The sequence below is a fragment of the Mus musculus genome, chromosome 15 (assembly GCF_000001635.26).
Source record: "Mus musculus strain C57BL/6J chromosome 15, GRCm38.p6 C57BL/6J".
Classification (NCBI taxonomy): Eukaryota; Metazoa; Chordata; class Mammalia; order Rodentia; family Muridae; genus Mus; species Mus musculus.
In genome coordinates this window covers 37,595,008-37,618,148 of record NC_000081.6, presented here as the reverse complement: position 1 = coordinate 37,618,148, position 23,141 = coordinate 37,595,008, and the positions used below count along the sequence as shown (strand labels likewise).

Here is a 23,141-nt window from a genome sequence, read left to right as displayed (position 1 = left end):
CTGCCATTGGGTAGAATATTTCCTTCCTCCCAGCTGGCCAAATGACGGCTGAGAGCCTTTCTCAGAAGTCCTTTCTATGCTCAAGATTACTGAGCCCAATTTACGTAGGGCCCTTTATGCTATCCAAGAATGTTCCAGAAGCATTGGGGTTACAGAATTGAATAAGAGCTATTGGAGAACCTGCTGGGCTATCTTTGGTCAACCTGATACAATTGCAAGATATCACCAAGTTAAAGCATGCTGATTGCTAGTGACCCCCCCCCCCCAAATCCGGGGAACCTGGCAACAGTCAGAATAGTTTCTCAGGGTTTGCAATCCAGAATTGGCCATTGGAAAGTCCATTTTTAGAATGAGAAGGACCCCAGAGATTCTACATTTACCTCTCCCCTTTTATAGGCAAGGAACCTGAGCCTGAGCATGGTCATGGGTGCCCTGCACGGGATTGTACACCTCAGAACTCTGAGATGAAGTCGGTGGTTTGAAGTCGTGCTGAGGTCCCATGGAAAGAGAGAATCCTTTCTAATGAAGAATTGTGTATAATGGAGCTGAGAGAGACTTAGCAAATGCCCCCGCTTGAGCTCCTCATGCCTATGACCTGATGATTTCTCATCTCTGAAAGTCTCCAGAATATACTGGGCTTCAGTGTAACATGTCTCATAAGCTGTAAATCGAAGTGCTTCTGTAGGCTCTTTTGCAAGTAGACAAGGTGTCAGCCCTTGGCCTCAGGCTCTGACCTACCACTGCCATGAGTCAATGGCTGTCAGACTCCATGCACCCTAGTCGCTCCGTCTCTGCTACATTTTAGGAGACTCCTACTATTTTTGGTAAGAAAACAAGTATCTTTCCGTCTGCCAGTGCCTTTGCCAAGACACATCCTGATTCATTACACAGCCACTAAGATACAAAGCTCTAAAAATAGCAGACTCACTTTAATGTTTCGCTTGGCGTTGGGGCTCCAAGTTCGTCTGAACTCCAGTTGGTATTTTAGACTGATTTCATTTAATTTCCTGGGTATTAGGCTCTTTGGCTGTGGAGGGCAACTTACTGATTATCTCCATCTCTGCTTGGCTTTAGATTAAGGCTTTGTGCTTAAAAAGAAAAACAACATTTGACCACCCATCTGTTTAATATTTATTTAGCTTTTTCTTTTTTTAAGCTCCCTTGTTATGCTAACATTACTGTTTCTAAATAGAATGTCCATATTTGGTTGCATTGTTCCTTTCAAAATCTTTTCCCCTTATTGGTCTAATTAGAATTTATAATATACTAGGGCTAGAGCCCCATCGATGCAAAACCCAAGGCTACATTCATAGATCCCCATGGGCAGACGCTGGCAAATAACCTTCTCTTGTTTTCATTCATTTCCTTCAGTTTCCTAAGCCATGGCTTGTTTGGGACTCGTTTCCTGCTCGGCATCGTTATGTCCCAGTAAGCTGAAAAATAGTGGTAGGGGAACACATGTCTTGAGAATGAGAGTCAACTACAAGTGGTGCATGGTGGTCATGTCCTTCCAGTGGCACACACAGCTGTGGGCCTAGGAGCCAGCCTTGCCGTGGGCTGCATGCTCAGCTTTTCCTTAGTCCTGTGAGGTCTAATAGAGCAGGAGACTAGGGAGACAAATTAGTTATTTCTTGACTGACATCCAGGTAACCATCACTTTGCAAACTTCCACCTCCTCCTCCTCCTCCTCCTCCTCCTCCTCCTCCTCCTCCTCCTCCTCCTCCTTCTTCTTCTCTCTCTCTCTCTCTCTCTCTCTCTCTCTCTCTCTCTCTCTCTCTCTCTCTCTCTCTCTCTCCCTCCTTCTCCCACCCCCACTCTCTTTCTCCCACCTCTCGTCCTCCCTGCCCTTCTCCATTCTTCCTGTCCTCTTTCCATTACCAGTATACAGGTATATAACTATATTAGTACATAATTTTTGTTTGTTGTGTACCTTCGGCCATGCTTACAATTTGGGGGTCAGCAATTGCTGTGGCTTGGAGCCCCTCTGTGTCTGGATAGGCACTGAAGAGAAACTGGATTGAATTGATTTGTTTAAACGTAGTCACAGTGAATCTGTTACCTTTCCAAGTCTGGCGTTTTCCTGTGTGATTCAAGTGTTGTGCTGACCTAGCCGAGCCTTTCAGGAGTGGATGATATTGCTTTAATGCCTGGGTTTATTACGTAGATTGTGAGGGTTTGGGAAAACTTTAAAAAATAAAACTCTATAATTCAAACCCAAGAAAACATCTAAGAATGGCCCAATGATTATTCTAAGTGCTTTTACCTGGAGTCACTGTAAATCATACTTTGGTTTACACTGTTTGGTTTTTATTTTATTACATCCTTGGTTGATTGACTTATTCCTCTCTTTCTTTCTCTCTTAAAATTATTTGAGAATTAAGTTGGAGACAAATGCCCCCTTTTTCTGAAATAATTAAATTTTTATTTTCTAAGATCAAATTCATTTCTATCAATCTAGACATGATTTGTGTCAGTCTGTCATCAAAGTGCCTTCTGTAACTGCATTTTTAATCAATTATGTTTCAAATATGTTGGGTCCGGCTACCCATATGCCTGACATGTCTCCATCCATTATATTGAATTGAATAGAAAATACATTATGAGTTCTTGGTTTCTGAAAACCAAGTGCTGGCTTATGTTTTCCTGGAAGATGTTAGAAATATGCGTTAAGTCCGGTCTTCTTAGCCTTTCCTTTGTCTCCCAGCGCCCTGGGCTCACTGACAGTTTTCAAGAAGCCTGTGACTACAGATCCAGTTTTAGGCCCCAGGAGCCTCAGCTGTGGTTAGTAGTGACTAGTGACTCTTTTCCATGAGGGTTCCCTCCTGTGCTTCAGTGTTCCTTGTGCTGTGGCCTCTGAACACCCCTGTGTGAAGCCTATACTTTCTGGTGAGGCCCTTTCCACAAGGGAGATATTTTGGGGGCTCTAGGGAAGGCGTCCCTCTTCTGTTTCCTCAAGGCCTGTATCATCTTCTCCATTAAAAATATAAAACCAGACCTGTGTTTGTGTGTGTGTGTCTGTGTGTGTTTGTGTGTGTCTGTATGTCTGTGCGTGTGTGTCTATGTGCCTTTATGTCCCACCCTAACCTGGCGTTTAATGCTTAACTAAAGGGGCCTAAGGAAATGTTTTCTTCATGGTCTCTCTTTCCTCTAGGGACCTTATTGCTTCTGCTACTGTCCACTTGGCAAAAGACAACAGCAATTTGAAAGTAGATGGTGGGAGCTGACATTTGAATGAAACTGTGTGGGCTGCAAGCTCCTTTGCCAATGTTTCTGTGATTTCCAGTATGGATCTGAGCTCTACTTACACAAAGAACTGAGGCCCAGAAAGGATCAAGAACTCATAGGAAGCCAGATAGACTGTTATAGGGACAAGACTCCATATTTTGCTCCATGTCTTACTAGCAAGGGTTAGCAGCCCTTGGAAAATCGCTTATAGAGATGCTCACTCTTCCACGTGGCCTGTTGGAGGCTCTCTCGGGGTTGAATCAATGGTGATAATGATAGTTTTGCATTTTTATTACCTCCAGCACAGCTCACAGCTTCCTAGTTCAGCTACACTGCTATAAATGGAAACAGGTTCCATCTGCATGCTTACAGGACCACACTGCAGGGAGGAGGATGCTGAGCTGGTCCTCCTCTTCTTCCTCCTTCTCCTCCTCCTCCTCTTCTTTTTCTTCTCCCCCCTCCTTTTCTCTTTTCCCTTTTCTCCTTTCTCCTCAAATGGAGTGATTCTCTCTCTCTCTCTCTCTCTCTCTCTCTCTCTCTCTCTCTCTCTGTGTGTGTGTGTGTGTGTGTGTGTGTGTGTGTGTGTGTGTGTATGGAGAGAAAAGTAGGAGGTGGTGGAGTGTGTTGAGAAAGAATAGAAAGGCCTAGGACAGGCAGACCAGAGGTGATGAGGAGGGACTGGGGGATTAGTTTTAACTGTCAAGTGATCCGACCCACCTGAGAGAGTGAGAAGGGTTATTCACCTAAGAATTCCAATGTAGAGAGTATTCTGGCCTTAAGAGCATCTGTCATCCTCCACTAACTCTAACCAGGAACAGTTTATTGAACTCCTGAGATGCCCAAGTCATCCTGATTGTTTTAAGCTCAGACGAGTAAGATATAGGCCCAGCCCTAGCATCCTAGTAGGGTGCTCCTTCTGACACAGGCCTGCCCTGTACTATGGTTCTCTTTAACCAGTGTTTTCTTGTGTTGATTGCTAGTAAGTATGTGCTATTTGGGCTGACTCTGCAGTTTGAAAGAATTAATTTTAAAAAATAAAGACTAACAAAGACGTTTCTGCTGGTTAGTGAAGTCTATTGGTTTAGAGGTGACAGGAGCAGAGACTAGTCTGCTTCTTTGCTAGACAATAAGAATGTTCTAGAAAGCTTTATTTGTTCCAAGAGAAAAAACAAGAGGCCTTTGCAGATGTCTATATGTAAGCCTGTAGAACTGTGCCATGCCTGAGGATATCTACTCTGTCCACGGTACTCATAGGATGCAGAATCGGAGCGACATGGGTAGGTTACACAATTAAAGAGCTCAGCGACCTGCTCTATTGTGGGCCACTGAGTCTGTGATGCAGTGCTCCCTGCCCTTGAGTCTGTTGAGCAGTGCTCCCAGCCATTGACTCTGTGGCTCGCTGCCTTTGATACTACTCTTTTCAAAGAGGAACTCTTCACTTGTAAGGATGCTTCTCCTCTCACGCCATCCCCACCTTGTAGGCACAGGGTTCTCACTTCCTTTTTTTCCCCTCCCGACACCCCGTGTTCTCCATTCCTCAGAATGGCTCCTCCTGTGCTTTGTATATTTTATTAGTCTAAGCTTGTGGCCTTGCAGGCTCTGCTCACTTCCATCTTCTTGAATGCCGAAGGCTATCAAATGACTATGGAGGGTTTACCTACATTTGTCTATATCCCTTTTTAATGTGCCAGACCAAATGACTGCTTGACCGGCCCCTTAATGTGACTCTGAGCATGAAGGACAGGAAGAGAGGACTAGGAAAATGGCCACTAAGTACAGATGGAGACAGATTCCAGGCAGCATTAAGGAGCCAGTGTTAAGAGTCATGTGAAGTAGGAAGCTATTGAAGGTTTTGACCAGAAAAGCAGACATAAGCTAAATACACAATAAATGACCATCCAGATGTGATCATGCCAAACCCCTGGTGTATTCACGAAAGGCAAGCCATTCCCAGGGCTGGGGTACAAAGGTGGCTGTGTCTATGAAGTCTGTTTGGCTGCTGAGCAACACCACATCTTATTTCCCTTTCTGTTCATTGAGAACAGAGTGTTTTTACCAAGCACTTCTCATAAGTAAAGCTCAGGGCTGAGCCTGGGTTTTTACAAATGTTTCTACGACAGAAGCCTCAGCCCAGTACTTCATATTGAAATTCCTGGTCCTTTACCAAGCTCTTCTTAGCTTGCTTTACTGTTTTCCCAGTGCTGGACACTGAGCCAGATCCTCATACATGCTGGACAGTGTTCTACCACTGAGCTATTTTTCTCAGTTCTTTATAACTTTTTAAAAATTACATCTGTGTGTGTGTGTGTGTAAGCACGCATGCTGTAGTGTATATGTGACAGCCAGAGAACAATTCAAAACCATTAGTTCTCTCCCCCAATATGTAGGTCCCAGGGACCAAACTCAGGTCATCAAGCTTGGCAGCAGGCATCCTCATCTGCTGAGCCATCCTGACGCCTCCTTTTCTCAGCCTTGAGAAGGCTATAGTGATTGTTTTATAGCCATGTTGTTTTACAAGTCACCGAGTGGCTGGCTCTACATTTCTCCAGATGGAGGTCAGCAATGCTTACAAAGATGGCTAGCATAAGGTCAGAATCCTTTAATTATTCTGTGCTGTGACCTGATACCTGATGAACAACTAGGAGAGCAGGGACATTAGAGAGAGGTCAGTTCATGGTAGTTCGGTTCTGGGTACCTGGACAAGATATCATGGAGTCAGAAACATGTGGTAGAGGAAATCACTTAATGACCAACAAGGAAGGGGTATGGACTGGGGGAAGAGAAGAGAGATAGACAAGAGAACTGGCAACACAATACAACCTTCTAAGGTAAGTTTCCAGTGACCTTCCTTCAACTAGGCCCTAGTTCCTTGATGGGAGTTTTTGCAAATGGGCTCAGCTCTTGATGAACTTAACTTGTGAAGTTAGGGTGCTGAACCAATGGTCACCCAATAAAAGCTGGTCACCCAAGACACATTCTAAGTTTGTTATCTCATGCTCAAGAAGAATAAGGGAAGATAAGGCAGAGTGAAGCTGGATTAGTTAAGGAAAAGTAAGAGAGGACTCTGGAGAGTGGGAGGGAAGACATGCCAGTGTGCTGCCCAGTGGTCTCTCAAGAGTCTCATGGTGGGAATGGGATGGGTACTGGGGTATCCTTATTGGACTTGTCATTTGTTAATGCATTATGGGTAAGCCAGTGAGAGGTCAACTGTCCTATAAATACTCCCTTGGCCCAGCTAGAGAGCTATTTCTTTGTTATTCATCCAGTCTGTGGCAGGTTGTCACATGTATTTTCTAACTGGTTTATGATACACCATGGGCCCTGCTCTTACTTCCTGGGGACAGTTAATGACTATCTCAATGCCAGGCAGAGACCAGGTGTCTAAACATGATTGGGAAGGACCTTTCATAACAAATAGTCCCAATAACCATCATCTATCACTTGACTTACATCCCAAAGACTTCATTGAGACTGTGGCAATCTCTTGCTTTCCACAGTGAGCATTAAATTGGGAAGAGTTGGCCACAGAGGTGGCCACATGAAGACTCATACCAGAAATGACTGTTGTTCATCTGGGACAGAGGAGTTAGGCAATACAGGATGACCTTCTGTCCCAACTACTCAGTTTGGAAGCAAAGTGTGCCTCTTTCAAATGTGAACGTGTGGTTGTCCCTACAGCAACATTATACATAGTGAGGACATTGCATCCAATCCAGTGGCAGAAGTCTTACTAAGAGAAAGTTGGGCTCCTTCCCAGGTACCCAGGATACACACCCACCCACATTCCTCCAAACATGCAGGAGACAGAAGGGAACTGTGGGAAGGAGAAGGTGTGGGTTAGGAAAGGAAGCATCCTGTGGCTGTCGGCCTCTAGCCAGCTCTGCAGGTGTAGTTGCCCACACAGGCAATCAACAAGCCACATAGAGGGCTCTATTCTAATCTGATCAAGTTCTTTGCTATGTTACCACCCTGGAGAGAATCAACTCAACGTACTTTTCAGTGCTATCCACCCCTACATCTGTCTGGTCACACTATTCATATCAAATCTCTCCCATCTATTCCCTTTGCCCTCTCTCCACCCATGCTGTGTTAGATATGGGGTTTGCCTATGTAGTCTTGTGCTGGAGGCTGATGAGACCTGCCTTGCATGAGCCCCAGGTCACTCGTGTGCTCTGCAGCTGTGCTCAGAGATGATGAGCAATGGGAAGCAGGCAGGTTCCGAGTTAGACATGTTTTTATTCATTGAGGGTTGTGCTGTATCTAATTGCCATTGCCCCCTTGGCTTTGCCTGGTGTTTGTAGCCAGGGAAACTAGGGAAGAGAAGGGAATGTGGTTCAGCAAGCCAGTGCATATGGAGAGGGTGTGTTGGAATCAGAAAGCATGGTCCATGGCTGGCGGAGAGGTGTTTTATAAGCCTGCTGGAGTTCCAGCTGGTCTAGGCTGAGGCAGAAGCCTAGGAAGATGTGAATTGTTAGCGACTTCATCTGATGGACTGGCAGCTCTGCATCTCTGACATTTACATTCTTCATATGGACAGGAATGTTCTCGCTTGCCTCAGAATGAGCAGCCATATGGGGCTTCCTCCGAGCTTCCACTTGCACTCCTGGCCAGCATCTTCCAGGGATAAACTTGGATCTGACACCCTGGCAGCAGGGTGCATTATGGGTGAGCCAGTGAGAAGTCAACTGCCCTATACATACATACATACATACATACATACATACATACATGCATACATACATTCAGCTAGAGAGGCATTTCTCCATTCTTCATCTAGTTTTGGGGAAGGGGGCTCTCACATGTTAGGTATAACTGGCTCATGATGTACCATGAGCCCTGTTCTTACTTCCTGGGGATGGTCTAAAGAGAAATGTCTTCTTTTTTAGATGGGATGACCAACTAAAGTTCTCTTCATGGCTAGAAATAAGTCTTTAAACACACTACCCACACCAGGTAACCCCTCTCCTCACTCCTGTACAGTCTACACTTTGCCAGCAGTTCCTGTGGCCTGACCTGGGGCTCCACACTCTGAACTTAAGGAGTTCTCATGCTTCCGTAGTTTGAGAGTTAGGACAAATAGCCATTGTAGAGACATTTGTCAAGGGAATGCAAGTCTGTGGGCTGAAATGACTTGTTTAGGACCATTAATTAATTGATTAATTAAACAGCAGGTGAGTGCTGGGCCCTGAGAAATTATCTGAGGCACTAGTTCCAGGAGGCTCCGGAGGCAGCCTCAAGAGCCTTTCAAACACAGATGCCACAAACCAAGCCGGGAAAAGTCAAAGCTGCCACTGATGGACATAGGAAGAAAGAGCCATGGCTCAGGCTTACACAGAGGCCAGGGTGGTATGGCTTTTCCACACGCCTATGGAGCAGGGCCTCTCCCCGTTCTTCTGTACTTGTAAGCTCCTTACTGCCTTGGCCTGAGACTGCTGAGCCCACTCGAGTCACCCTGTGTCTTAGTTAGGCTTTCTATGGCTGGGATGACCCATCATGACTAAGACAACTTGGGGAGGAAAGGGTTTATTCAGTTTATACTTTCATGTCACTGTTTATCACTGAAGGAAGTCAGGATAGGAACTCAAGCCAAGCAGGAGCTGATGCAGAGGCCATGGAGGGATGCTGCTTACTGGTTTGCTCATCATGGCTTGTTCAGCCTGCTTTCTTATAGAGCCCAGGACCACCAGCCCAGGAATGGCATCACTCACGATGAGCTGGATCCTCCCACATCAATCACTAATTAAGAAAATATCCCACAGGCTTGTCTACAGGCTGATCTTATGGAGGCATTTTCTTAATTGAGGTTTCATCCTCTCTGATGACTGTAGCTTGTGTCTGGTTGATGTAAAATTATCTAGCATGCTCTGTAAATATTTTTTCTCCAGGCCTTCTTTCTCAAAGCTTTAGGTACATGCAGAAGATTAAAATTCTCTCAGGTTTCTATCAATAACAATGATTCCGTTGGGGGGGGGGAGTAGGTGTCAACATGGGTTATAATCTTGTATTCTATTTTATTCCTTATATTTTAGCATAGAAATGTATACTGCAGAACACTATATTTATGATCTATTGCCACCTGTTCCCAATGTCAATAGCATATATTATTGTTTTCATTACAGCCACATTCTATTTCTAGGTCCATATTTTCAATCCTGCCAACCATGCTGTGGAACAAATCCCACAGAATTTCAGGGGCAGATGACAGCTACAGGTGCTTGCATCTGGCTTATGAGCCTGCACATTAGCTGTGCTTGGCTCCTGGCCATGGGCTCAGATCTGGTCTGCCTCGCAGACATTCATTCTTCTTGGGCTAGCAGGTGGCCAGGACATATTCTTCTCACAGCTATATCAGAAATTCAACACAGGAAGTGGATGGAAGTACAATATCTTTTATGCTGAAAGCTAAGACACTGCTCACTGTCACTTCTGCCCATGTCCCAGGAACCAAAGCAAGTCTCCCTGACAAAAAAAAAAAAAACAAAAAAAAACAAAAAAAAACAAAAAAAAAACAGTATTTCTGTGGAAGAGTCAAGCCACGGAGACACATATTAGGCTACTAGTTGAGCCACTACAGAATCCCATTGCAGAGCCAGAATCCTAGGCTGAGCCAGGTTTGGGGGGACGGGGCTATTGGTTGGTTGTCTAGCTGCCTGGGGAAAGAGCATCTGGTCCAGCAGACTCTCGGGATGAGACTCTCATCCCCTTTGCCTTTAGTTTCACTCTCAACCCTGATTTCAGGATACCTAGTCCTGCAAGCCCCCGAGCCATGTTCTGGTTACACAATGCAAGTCTGGTGGTTCTTCGCTCTCGCCCTCCCTCCTCCGACATTTTCAGGTTGGTTGAATCAGTTACCACTTGCCCATCTGCTTTCCAGCATCCAAAATTCATCGCTGTTGTTATCTCTTCTTTGTCCCTGTAGGTGCTTGCCTGTAATAAAATCCTTTTACTGTCATTTGTAGGCTTTGGGAGGAAAGTAAGCTAAATGCCCACTTTGAATGCATCATTGGGCCCACCTGGCTCTTTCTTGACACTGCAATGATCAGCAGCCATTCCCACACCAGCTACTCTAACTTTAATTGTGGCTGCACTGAGCCCCATGTTGCCTAGAGACAACCAAGTAGAGGAACTTTGATGAAGTGTCTGATATCATGGTGACTCATTTCTCAGTCTGGATTGTAGGAGCACAGCATCACTGCAGAACAACCCTGATGTCATGGTGACTCATTTCTCAGTCTGGATTGTAGGAGTACAGCATCACTGCAGAACAACCCTGATGTCATGGTGACTCATTTCTCAGTCTGGATTGTAGGAGCACAGCATCACTGCAGAGCAACCTCTTTGAATCAGTCGTGTGTACATAAACCCAGACTTGAAGACAGCATCTATCTCCTTGGCGTTCTGACGATATTATATTATATTATATTATATTATATTATATTATATTATATCTGAACCTGGGTCTTAAAACTTAGACTATGTACAGACAGATAGACAGAAAGACAGACAGACAGACAGACAGACACACAAACACACACACACACACGCTAGATATTCTTAAATCCAAGTGTGGTAGTTTAAATATGCTTGGCAGGGAGTGGCACTACTAGGAGGTGTGGCCTTGTTGGAGGAAGTGTGGGTGTGGCTTTGAGACCCTTCTCCTAGCTACCTGAGGAGTCAGTCTTCTGCTGTTTGCCTTTGGAAGAAGAAGTAAAATTCTCAGCTCCTCCTGCACCATGTCTGCCTAGATGCTGCCATGCTCCCACCATGATGATAATTGACTGAAACTTGAAACCAGTAAGCTACTCCCAATTAAATGTTTTCCTTATAAAAGTTGCCTTGGTCATGGTGTCTGTTCATAGCAGTAAGACCCTAAGACATCAATTAAAATGAAAAGAATCTAACCTTCAGTGCCTTTTTTCTCCCAGTTTATTAGTAATGGTGTTAATACTTTATACACAATGGTATTTACAGGGTCTGACCACTGGCAAATCATTTCATTCAGATGGGAGGTAGAGGTATAAGAACATAGTGGTACAAAACATTATACCCTGATGTCTTTTAACCCACAGCCCCACTGATGGCACTGGAGGTTCACAGCAAACATGGCCGGAGTTACTATAGGCAAAAATCATCTCAAAACATTTTGTAGTGCTGGTAAGATGGGCCACAAAAATTTCCAAGAAAAAAGCAGAATGGGACCAACCTGCAACCAGAAAACTGGGGTTCAAATTCCCATTTGGCGGTTAGGTTCCAGATGACATCAGTAAGTTAATCTCAGTTGAGAAACAAGTCCTTTTGCTTTTTGGATTGTTGGGGAAACTAAAGAGACAAAGGAGTTCTGTTTGCTAAGTAGATGCTGTCCTCAGAGACAAATCTGATTTGTGAATATCAGTAGCTTACAGAAGGTGATTGGTGCAAGCAGCCCGTTGATAGGAGACTTCTGCTCTCTGGGGACTCTATTTCTTGCAAACCGAACGAATGCTGCAATTTGGTTACTATCCGATACACTTAAAAATAAACTTCTGAAAAGGACGAAGCACATGGCAGCCCATGTTCTAAGGCACTTTGCATGGATCAGGCCATCTCCTTGGAACAACTTGGTGAAGTGATTGGCTCAGGAAAGTAAGTGTGTTGGTGAAGTGTGTTGGTAAGTGTGTTGACTAGTGCATCCAGGATGTACCACCAGTAGCTTGTCTCCAGGGTGGCATTGTCCACACTCTGGGGCTCTGGAACAACCTCCATTCTCTCCTAATGCTCTTCTCTCTCTGAAGCTCACTGCATGCAAGGTTCTTCCCAGTAGCCACTCCTGCACACACACACTCCATGTCCGTGGCTTTAAGTTGCCACCATCTATCTGTACTAGTTACTTTGCTTGTTGCTATGTATGGCCAAACACCTAACAAGAAGCAATTAAAGGGAGGAAGAGTTGGTTTGGGCTTACAGTTCAAGAGAGGATATAGTGCATCACTCAAGGGGAACATGGCAGCGGGTGGCATCTGCTGTCAGGAAGCAGACTGAGACAGGAAGTGGAGCTGGGCTAGGAAAGGCCCGCCTCTCATGACCTACTTTCTCCAGGAGGACTCTTCCTCCTAAAGGTTCTACAACCTTCCAAAATAGCACTGCCAGCTGGGGACCACATGTTCAAACACATGAGCCCCTGGGGGACAGTTCCCTTGAAGACACAACACCATCTATCTGCTAATGAATTCCTGACTCCTATCTATTGGTTCTCAGAGAGGCTGATCCAACTGCCTATTGTCTTTGAGTACCTTAAAACCACTTCCAAATCCTTCTATGAAAAATTTACTAATGATGTTTCTTCCTATTGTTTCTGCTTCTTCTCAGGGTAGACTTCACTGAGGCAGGCAGGTTCAAGGCATGAGAACAGCCTTCAACGTCCCTATTCATCTCTGTATCCATCTAGTTCACCAGTATGTCCTTTTGCGTTACTTATATTGTTCAACGTTGTCGATATGTGTATCTTGAGCTAACACCCTAGTCCAGATCGGTGTTACCACTTAGCTGAAAGTGACCCTTCTCCAGTCTTTGCAATCCTCTGGTCCATACTTGACAGTGCAGTAAATAAGATCTATCTAAGACATGAAAATAACCATGCGCCTTCATATTTAGACCCCTTCAGAGCCTCCCAGTGATCTTCAAATAAAGATACCTTCCTCACCTTGGCTCCTGAGGTGGGTGGGAGCTGCCTTCCTGTTCCTTCTTTCATTTTTTCTTTATTTTATAGCCAGAGGGAATTTCCTTTAGCATGTGTCTCTCACCTAAAGCCTTTGCGCATACATCACTTTTGAAGAAAGCTCTCATGACTTGTCCTCAATCCCCACTCACTCACTACCTTTTCACATCCAGATCTCTGCCTTCTTTAGATATTCATTTAAAGAGAGTTTTCCCCTCCCTGGGAAGCTTTTCTTGACTTTGGAGACTGTAAGTGCATTTGATCACCCTATGTAACATCATTTATTGCAATTGCTAGTTTAATTGTCTGTCTGTGGCTACACTGTAAATCCCCTAAGGCCTGGCTTCATGTGGGTCCAAGCTCATTAATCCTTGAAACTAACAAAATGTCTGGCACATAACAAAACTATTTATTGAATATTGAATGTTACATAAAACCATCAAAAGGTATAAATTATTCAAATAAGACCCCCCAAAATTCAATGCTTTTTGTCTCTAGTAGATCAGATCACCAGTGAGGAGACAAACTGGAGACAAATCCTGACTTTATTTAAGATGCTGGGAAACCAAAGAAAGTAAAAGGCAGATGTTTCTCCTTGTCCTTCAGAAGTGCAGCTGCAGAGTTAGCTCTGATCACTTGCATCCCTAGAGCAGCAAGATGCTTGTGAGGCAGTGATCAGAGACATGAGCAGTTCAGGGGTGGGGGGTGCAGGGGAGGGCTCTAAACGCACCATGTCCCAGGAAGCAGGAAGCACTCAAAACCATGTGTCCAACGTTGGCCTTTTCTCTGGTGGCTCCCAGACGAGTTGATTCAAATGTTTCTTGTCTCCACCTGAATTAAAATCATCTCCAGCTCCTGAGATGAAAGAAAACAAAAGCATACGCATGAGCTTTCCTCTTCCCCACTAGGTCTGCTCCGCCCAGAGACAGAGGGCACCTGCTGCTCCATTTAGCTTTTATCCACAGCCCTTCAAGCACTAAAATCATTGCTGGGCAGAGGATTCACTGGACACTTAGAAAACCTTGGAATCAGGGTGTGAGTGTTGTGCTGTCTTAAAACCTGACGATCAAATGCATAATTATCTTAGCCAGTCATCGTCTGTGTCAGGAGCAGAAGACATGCTGAACATACCAGGCTTCACAGTGTTAGCCCAGGTGCTTTTACTAACCAAGCTGTTCCACAGTCACCAGGGCTTAATCTCTTCTGTATCCGGACGAAGTTTCTTCGTCTCACAGATGAATCCTGTGGCCAATACAGGTCTAGTCTTTCAACAGGGATGAAATTATCCATGGGATCCACTACCCTCCTATCTCGTTCCTATGAACTTTATGGCAGGGTTTATAATTAGAAGCCTATTTTGTGTACTTTTTCATTGACTGTTCTACCCCTCATTTTAGCCTTTCTCCCTCTCCCCAACCCTGACCCATTCCCAGCAGGAATGGTGTGCATCTTTTTCATCATTTGTCTCCTGAGTCTAGTATGACGTCTGACTCACAGTAGCTCCTGGTTTCAAACTAGTGGGTTTAATGAACACTGTAATTAGGAACATGTGACTTAGCTTATTACTCTACTCCTAACCTAACAAAATGTCTGGCACCCTGAATAGGACTCTTGGTAGTAGGGTTCACAGAGTCCTACTCAGGTCTTCACAGCTGAAAGGATGAGAGAGGCAAACAAGGGACAGGGGCAAACCTTGTGTTGTATGAACAGAGAGGAAGTCATCACTCCTCTTGAAGAGGCTAGAAGAGGCCCTCAGGCCTAACATGCTTATGTCGAAGACATTGCTATCTTCATAGCTTCTAAATGCTACATTTCATAAAGTAGAGCATGATAGGTTATGAAACCTGATGCCAACTCCTGGCCTCTGCATACAATGGCAGATATATGCTTATACAGCACACACACACGTGCACACATGTGCACATGTACACATAAATGCACGTACATGAATGTACACATAAATGCACGTACATGAATGTACACAAATGCACACACATGCACACACACACACAGTGAGACACCTCTCCACAGCCCTCAGAGAACATGAACACAGACCGTTAGTCTCCCCCATTTTTGTGATAGTTATTCTCTATGTGAAGTCATACATTGTTCCCAATAAAATTAGAGGCTGTGAAGTGTGAGTTTGTAGGATGGTGTAATTAAGGGTTTACTGTGGAGGCACAGGCAGATGGAGGGGAATCAGGTGAGCTGTTCAAATACCTGCAATAGCGAGACTGTGTAACTGTGACACTGGGTGTAAAAACGGAAGTCTGGGAAAACTGGAAGTGTGCAGAGCATCTTTGCAGAGGTCCTGCTGGGGGATGCAGCCACCCTCAGAGTGTGGTGCAAGGCATGCCTGCAGTATGGCAGGACCGTCCTGCTGTCTTTTTTCCTGTCCTTTGATCTCCTGTACCATTTCCAGTTGGCATGGCCCAATCAATGGGTTAAGGACCTCAGGGACAACTTCAGAGGTCAGCCCCTGGGTCACCGAGGACAGAAGCTGGGAGCAGGAGGAAGCCCATTTTAGTTGGTGAGTCTCATTCACTGAAGAGCTGTTTGCCTCCGGTTTCTTCCTGCTCACACTTCTGCAGTCAATGCTGATGCTGGCTGTTCCTCGACTTCAGCCGGCCCCTCTTGCTTTCCTACTTACTTCATGCCTCTCTTCTGTTTTATTTACATCCCTTGAATTTGAATTCTAACCAAGAAAATCTGATGGTGTCCCCATCATGCACTAACAAGGTATTCCCAGACCAGCCTGTAAAGTGTGCCTTTGAGTGAGGCACTAGACCTTATCAATGAGCATCAAGGCTGGTCTATGATGGAGAGTGTTAATGTAGACTATTGAGTAGTGGACAGATGATTCAGAGGAGATAGACCGGAAACCATCTTAACGGTACAGTATATTGTCACCCTCCCCTTTATCTTCAGAGGTGAAGAATGACAATATCAACGTTAGGTTCATAGAAAGAACTAGCTGGTATGCCCTGTGTGAGGAACTCAGGATGAGTCTTGGAAACCACCAGCTTCCAGTCATAGAACATGGCGTGTCTGCAGCTCTGCTGCAGGATTGGCTGGGTATCAGCCCTGCCCCCATACTGTGCTTAGGCGGCGGTCTCTGAGCTGCTATTGTCCTGCTGCAGACCAGAATACCACGGTTCATTTAGACTCATACAAAGTGCATACTTTTGCCAGTGAGACTTCTAATGGGAGGCAGAAGGGCTCGTGATTTTCGATCCTAAAGAGCTCTGCAAAGCGTACAGATAGAAATGGAGTGTTTTCTAGCATTTTGGATTATGTTAAAAGTTGAATTTACAAAAGATGGCAGAAATTTTGGCTGTTGGTAGAATTTAGGTTCTGCAGGCAAGCCACCTCTATATCTAGTTCCCCACTCAGCAGGACTTTCTTTTAAAAAGCAACAAAAACCATCTATTTTTGTTTTCTGTGTATGAGTGTTTGCTTACACACATATATGTGCACCACATGCATACAGTGCCTGTGGCAGCCAGAAGAGGGTATCAATTGGAGTTACAGATGTGAGCTACCATGTGGATGAGGGGAAACAAGAGTCCTCTGCAACAGAAACAGGTGCTCTTAACCTGTAAGCCACTCCTTCGGCCCCAGCAGGACTTCATCTGTAAACAGAAGAGTGTTGAGTAAACCTGTATTTTAGTGTATTGTAATATGGGTATTGCTGACAACATGCCTGGTTTAAAAAAACTGAATGTATGACCTATTGAAAATTAATGTTCTTGCTTGGTGCCTCAGTTTCTCTGTCTGTATAATACACATGATTTTGTGTGTGTGTGTGTGTGTGTGAGAGAGAGAGAGAGAGAGAGAGAGAGAGAGAGAGAGAGAGAGAGAGAGAAAGGGAGGGAGAGGGAGAGAGATGTGGGGATTAAATGAGCTGAAGAGAGTCCTTAGAATAATGCCTCTAATGAATGTTGCATTTTATTATTATATATCTCATTGATATGTAAGGATTCCATTAGGTAAAATGTGAAAAACATTTGGAATTATGATTGCCCCCAATTTAGTCCTTTATGCTAAAGGACTAAAGGGACTAAGGGAAGTCGTTATGTTGCAGTGTGTCTCTGTGGAGTGCTGGGAATCCAATCCCTCCCCTGAGCTGAGCTAAACCCCCAGCCCCAGTAGGCTGCATTTGTTGTTTTCTCCAACAGGCTGGGGTAGGGGGCTTGTACCTCTCCTGGATTCCCCCATAGGCTGCTCACAGCGTTTCGCACCTGTATTGTCGGTTAGATTCTGCTTTCCATCCTAAAACTTACAGGCAAGACTGGGAAATTCACTGCTTGAGACTATAAAATGAAAAATTGCTGGGGCTGGAGAGATGGGTCAGAGGTTAAGAGCACTGACTGCTCTTCCAGAGGTCCTGAGTTCAATTTCCAGGAACCACATGGTGGCTCACAATCATCTATCTGTAATGGGATCTGATGCCCTCCTCTGGTGTGTCTGAAGGCAGCAACAGTGCACTCATATACATTAAATAAATAATAAATAAATAAATAAATAAATAAATAAATAAGAAAAATTGCCACAGCACAGCAAGATCCAGGGTCTCGGTGTCCATTAATGAGAGTCTGTAGCAGGTGAGTTGAGGCGACTGGTGTGAGGACACCTGCCTCTGTTCATCATCGGCCCATATAGTTTCCCAAGCTCAGTTGGAGACGCAAGCGGGTGGTGAGGCCGAGTGTGAAAGCTTCCTTATCTGGAAGCTATTTGCAGCACTGGAGATGAATAATGTTAAATGAGACTTGGGACAGCTCCCTTCACACCACTCTCTGTAAGATATTTGCCTGGTTTCAAATGTCAATTTCATACCCATGATCGATAATGAAATTCTACCTACCACCATGAAGAACTGTTGCTTGGAAAGAAGTTTTACCCAAAGGATGACTCATTCCAGTAGAGTCTAACTAGATTCCTTCAGGAGGAAAAAGTAAAATAAAAGCCAGATGTTTGGGAGGGGAGAAAAAGAAAAAGAAAATAAATATCAACTGACCACTTCTGGCTTTTGGTTTGCCTTACATGAGACATGTCCTTTTCTACCTTAAGCCATTACCTGTAACTGGGCATCTTTAATGACTGTAGAATAGACACCACATGATGACTTACTGCAGGAATTGCTATAGTGGGTTGAGAGTTTTCAGCCACTGCTTTGTGTCATCTGTCATCCTTAGACCTTCCTAAGTGTCTTTGCAGGTACTTTGTCATGACAGCTGCACCACAAAGTCCCCAGTGGGAGCCCTTGTCTATCATGTTAACTGGGAGGATGCACAGTTATCTCTGGAATCAGGCTCACACGTTTACAGTTCGTGGCAAATTTTGTGAAGCATCAGTTTATGTAGCCAGTGCATGGACAGACATTCTGTTAGAATTCTAATGAGTGGGACACACAGTCTACTCTTGAGGTTTAAAATCTATTGGAGCCTAACTTACAAGCGCATATGCCTTTGATGGGATTGCTTTGTTTCATTTGTTATTATTTCATATATGAAAATCGTAAATATATTGAGCCTTTTTCTTGGTGTGAAGTTTAAATTTATTCTCTTCTCAAAAATCAAAATTGTTTGTAAACTTTCTTTTTAAATTTTACCTACAATATTTCCATAGTGTCGGTAGTAGTTTCCCCCAACTCAAGATCCTGTTCGGAAGCCTCCGGCTCCAGCAGCTGCTTTATCCACGTCAGGGATGGCAGATTGGTTTCTCTGTGTGATGTAACTTCCTCTTATAAACCACTCCACTTTGTGTAGCTTTTACCTTCATCAGCTGACTGGGTTCTGCTCAGTTCATTGTGTGTTACCCTGACTTGCGAGTGGACTGGCTGTCCTGTCACAGCTGTGGTCATTGTCACCATCTTGCCCTCTGCTGAATCACAGTTGCTGTTCCTGCAGCTGTGTGCATTGGGGTGAGAAAAGCTGCAGCCCAGAATGTTAAAAGGGTGCTCCCTCCCCATCCCAACAGCCAGGGCTGTCCAGTATATTTGCATTTTAGTTATTTGTATCACTACTTAGTAGGGATATGCTAAGGTCTTCTAGCATTGCCTAGACTTTGTTCCAACAATGGGTGGTCCTTGGATGGGAAGTGGCTATAAGCATAGTATAGTATTAGTATAGTATAGTCAATATAATGTAATGTAGTATAATGTGATGCAATCCTACACGGGTTCCCTTCATTTCCATGTTTCCATGTTTTCATGTCGTTAGAAGGCTCTAATGATCTGACAGGACGTTTATATTGCCACCCAAGACAACCAGCTTTGCTCGGATCTTTGCCTCAGTAACTGCTTTTCTAAAGTAGTTGTGATTCATTTCAACATGGCACATGACAAGCACTCTTCTAGTTATCCTCCTCTCCAAATTAAAAATGGGAAAAGTTTGCTCTGCTCAAAATGTGGACACATGTGCCAAACGCACAACTGCAACCTTGAAAAGAACGTTAAGTGCTTAAAAAAAATGGGAACAAATGCACATGAAGGCCTCTCTCCTAAAAGCTGCTTTTCTGTTTTGGGTGGTATCTTAGTTAGGGTTTTACTGCTGTGAACAGACACCATGACCAAGGCAAGTCTTATAAAAACAACATTTAATTGGGGCTGGCTTACAGTTTCAGAGGTTCAGTCCATTATCATCAAGGAGGGAGCATGGCAGCATCCAGGCAGGCATGGTGCAGGCAGACCTGAGAGTTCTAAGTCTTCATCCAAAGGCTGCAACTGGAAGACTGACTTCCAGGTAACTAGGGTGAGGATCTTATGCCCACACCCACAGTGACACACCTATTCTAACAAGGTCACACCTCCAAATAGTGCCACTCCCTGGTCCAAGAATATACAAACCATCACAGGTGGCATCATGGGTAATCTTAAAAAACCAAAACAAAAACAAAAAACAAACAAACAAAAAAAAAACAATGTGATGGGAAGTTACACTGCCACCTCCTGGCAGTACAGCTTCAGGCTATTAGTTAACATTTCAATTAGAGATTCCCAGTTGCCTCATGGAGTTATCCGGAGGACAAATGGCGGGCACCCTGCTCTGTTGGCCAGGCTTCTGAGTGCCCTATGTCTGTTGTGTCATATGCTGATAAGAACTCTACATTAATGATAATAAACACTATTAATTAAATCAAACTTTGTAGCTGTTTGGATAGGTTTGTATTTTTGGCTTGTTTTTTTTTTCTTCTTCTTCTTCTTTTTTGTTTTTCTAAGGTTAGCTGAGGAAACTATTCTGTCAGACAAAATGGAGAGGAGAGGGAAAGCTGAGCTACTTTAAAGCCTTTAAACTCCAATTTGCAAATAAAGAGAGAGAATTAATTAAAAACAATCATTAAGTCATTGAAAGAGCTGGGAAGACAACCTACTTAGCAATGCTTTCAGCTGGTTCCTGTGCAATTAGTTTCTGTGTGATTTAGGGAGGCATGCCTCATTAAAACTGCACTTCAGACAGCCCATCAACCATGATGCGCTTGCTTTTCAAAGACCTGGGATTGTTCCTACAACACAAAAAACACCAGGTCATTAGATACAGGGAACTGATGTCCACTGGCCCCCACGACTGTGGCAGGACTTTCCTTTATATCTGCTGATGTTTATGGTTGCTGCTGTCTCCTGTCTCTTTGTTAATCCACTGAACATTTATCGATAGCCACTGATGACCTGATACTTAATGACTCAAATGAAATATTTTTTTTTCCAACATCAAGGTACAGAAATAAACCTTGCTGTCTACATTATAGGGAAATCGGGCTTTCTCCCTCCATGTATGGTAATCGTAGTTGGAGCCAAACCCTGACAGTACGGATTTAACAGGGCATCTAATAATGACATCTGTTGTGTATTCTATTCCATTTGCTGGATGAGGCAACATTTAACTGTTTGACTTGCAGTAGTGAACACAGGTTACTGTGGCAAAACCGCGAAGATGCTGACAGTCACCAAGTAACAAACTGTGGTTATAACCCTGTATCCAGCACAGGCTAAGGGTCTGAACTCACCTTCAGTCTTGAGGACACACCACATGTCAGTGTCATTGTTTGAACATCATAGGAATGGTTACCTGTCACATGTTGTCTTTACTGTCGTTCTCCATTGCTTGTCATTGAGATAGATGACAAGACCGAGCTGGGCTATGCTGCTTGCCTGCTTAGCCTGACTCTACAATTTGGATTTTTGTCTGCACCTTATCATTCTGATCTGCATGGTTTAAAAACGATGCTCTCTTTAAGAACAAGACGGTTCCTACGCTCCATAGAATATGGTTATTGAGAGTTGTGGCTCTGAGTCAGATTGTTGACTCAAATCTCCCCAGCTTTAGCAAAGCATGGTAGAACCATGAATACAGTGAGCATCTCTAAGAGACAGTTGCTCTACCTCTTAGATGGGCTAAGAGTAACAACAAAGGCTAGCTATAAAATATTTAACGAGTCTTTAAATACATTATTATGTTCATTTGCTATATTGCTTGTCCATACACATAAAATAGGTAGGAATAATTTCTCATTGTTCACAGAGTTCTAATGGATGAGAAACTGGTGTATGGTTGAAAATTAAGATCTGGAGTGCATTCCTGAACTAGTCTGCCCCTCAGTCAGGCTTCTTAGACTTCTAAACAACCAGGCCAATAGCATCACAGTCTGAATATTAAAAGCACCCTCCAAGGCTCCTGCTGAATAGTTGGTTTCCAGCCAATAGTGCTAAAGTGTGGAAACTTTAGGATTTTGGGGCCTTGGTAGGGAAAGTAGGTCACTAAAGGCAGGTCCTTGGTGGTCTCTTCCCCCAGGACCTTTTTCTTTGTCTCTCTTAGGAACAATTTTTGGAAATATTTAGAAGCACTGGGAATTCATATAGAAAAGTTTTTCCAAGTCAAGTTTAATGCAGAGAATAAATGGCCAAGTGTAGGGTTTTCAGAAACATCTTGTCTTTTGTAATGTGGACAACTGGCAAACCGGGGCTAATGCATATCCCCAGTTCTCTAGTCACTACACAGCTAGGTATTTGTGTGGAGTTTGTGGTTGGTTTGTTTGTTTGTTTTTATGATTTTTCTCTTCACAAGAATATAAGCCCTAGGAGTCAGGCACTGAGTGTCAGCCTTGATAATACCCACAGCCTCAGGAGCTGGTGTGAGACCTAGGCTGTAGTAGATGATCACTAAATATCTGTAGGTACAAAATCAAACAGTTCTTAGCTGGGGGTAAGGATGTGCTCACTGTACTACACTGTTAGAGAGCTGTCACTAGAGGAACATCAGGTTTTCTTTGATTAGGTTCATTAACAGTTTCGTTGTTTAGGAGAAGTGAGAAAGTGGGCTAATTGTATCTATCGATAGCAGAACTTGGAAGACGTTTCTAATGTCATGAAATAAGATGTAAAATTATCTCAACTCAAGGCAAGGAGAGTAAATGAATAAAGAGGCAAATTTGGAATGCCTATGTTTAGATTTACATCTCTGTTTCTCAGACTGAATGTAACAGCCAAGGGAAACAAAACAGCAGCAGACCTGTATGCAAGAGACTTGGGTTTATTGGCCGTGTGCTGATCTGAGCTCCCACAACTATATCCTTGTAGGATTTTAATGAAATCCCACCTCGGGTGTACATGGAAACCTCCTGGGGATGTAGCAAATTAACAAGCAAACGTACTGATGCTCGGGCCTCACCCTTGGGGGCTTTGATTATGCTTCGTTTTGGAAAGAAACTGTTTCATTTCATTTTGCTTTGGTCGCCAAGAAGATCTAACACAGAGCCTGGGATCGGAGCTTCTGCCTTGAGTGTGAACCCAGCATCCCAAATCTTTTCTTGTCTAGGATGTGGCGCATCCACTTGACCCTCAGTCATTCTTCCTTTGCCAATTTTCTCTCTTTCTCTCGATTCTTCTCATCTATATGCATTGTATGTTGTTTTCCATCTTTGTGAAGTCTCCATCCTGCACAGTCCCTTTCCTGACAAAAGAATTTGCCAGCCCCATGGTCTCCACTTCCTCCATTGGACCTCACTTCTTTCAGAGCTTCACCCTCCATTACTCCACCAACTTCGTTCTACAGGGATCTCTGTGACCTCTACGTTGCTAGATTTAGGGCTAAGTACAACTTACTGGCTATGGTGGCTTGAATGAGAATGTGTTGGACTAGTTGTTCCCCAGCTGAATTGTTTGGGAAGGATTAGGGAGTTATAGTCTTGTTGGAGGAGCTGTGACACTAGGCTGTGAGGTTTCAAA

The 23,141-nt window shown here is 44.0% G+C and overlaps 1 protein-coding gene and 1 non-coding gene across 28 annotated transcripts in view; both read left to right on the top strand.

Annotated features, from left to right (window-relative positions):
- Positions 1-23,141, top strand: part of Ncald (neurocalcin delta) — a 426,345-nt gene that overhangs the window by 174,371 nt on the left and 228,833 nt on the right. The gene's annotated exons all lie outside the window — the stretch shown is intronic.
- Positions 14,615-14,734, top strand: Gm24833. The gene has a single exon (XR_003951710.1). It is a non-coding gene; the product is annotated as a U6atac minor spliceosomal RNA (small nuclear RNA).